This window comes from Bison bison, unplaced genomic scaffold, assembly GCF_000754665.1.
Source record: "Bison bison bison isolate TAMUID 2011002044 unplaced genomic scaffold, Bison_UMD1.0 scf7180017864032, whole genome shotgun sequence".
NCBI lineage: Eukaryota > Metazoa > Chordata > Mammalia > Artiodactyla > Bovidae > Bison > Bison bison.
In genome coordinates, this window is record NW_011494604.1 from 528,586 (window position 1) to 529,285 (window position 700).

At 30.7% G+C, this 700-nt stretch overlaps 1 protein-coding gene across 1 annotated transcript in view; it reads right to left on the minus strand.

Annotated features, from left to right (window-relative positions):
- The window catches only part of KPNA1 (karyopherin alpha 1 (importin alpha 5)), a 72,174-nt gene that overhangs the window by 9,654 nt on the left and 61,820 nt on the right, over positions 1-700 (minus strand). The gene's annotated exons all lie outside the window — the stretch shown is intronic.

Sequence of the window (700 nt, forward strand, 5' to 3'; positions counted from 1 at the left end):
GTAATTTTGGCCATCACTATGTACTAAACTATTAATATTACAAAGGCATCTTAACTGCTGTCTTTCCTCTCCTCAAATCACTGTCTTCTTCGTATCACTTTTAATATTAAAGACACTCCAAAGTCTTCCCAATATCCAAGATTAATGCCTTCATCTCAGTTTTCAAAGTCTATCTATCATTAAATTCCTCATCCCCTATAGAGAGATTGATTTGCCTCTTCCAATAACATTTACTGTGCACATTCCTTCATGATATTCTCTCCTCCAAAACTACCAAATTTCTACTCAAATGGCAAATTTCATGTCTTCTATGAAACTTTAATTCCAGGCAACATTATTTATCCTTCAGTTTTAAGAACTGTAGTATGTATTAGCATTTGATTATATTTAACCTAAAATTATGAATACTTCCCAAGTTATTTTTAACTGGTTCTTGCATCTAAATCTTGTCTTCTCAAGAATAAGCAAAAGCCACATAGATGTCTTTTATCAGTAATAAAGTCAGTTTATTTTCTATAATTTAGACTGTAATATTTTCATAATAATCTTTCAATATAACTCTTTAATTAAGAAAAAATGGCTAGGAGATTGATAATTAACTTCATTCTTACAAATACCTATGCTGAATTTTAAAAAGGGATAGAAGCCATTCCATTCCTAACAGAGCAAAACACCTTGAATACTTCCGGATGGATACCAT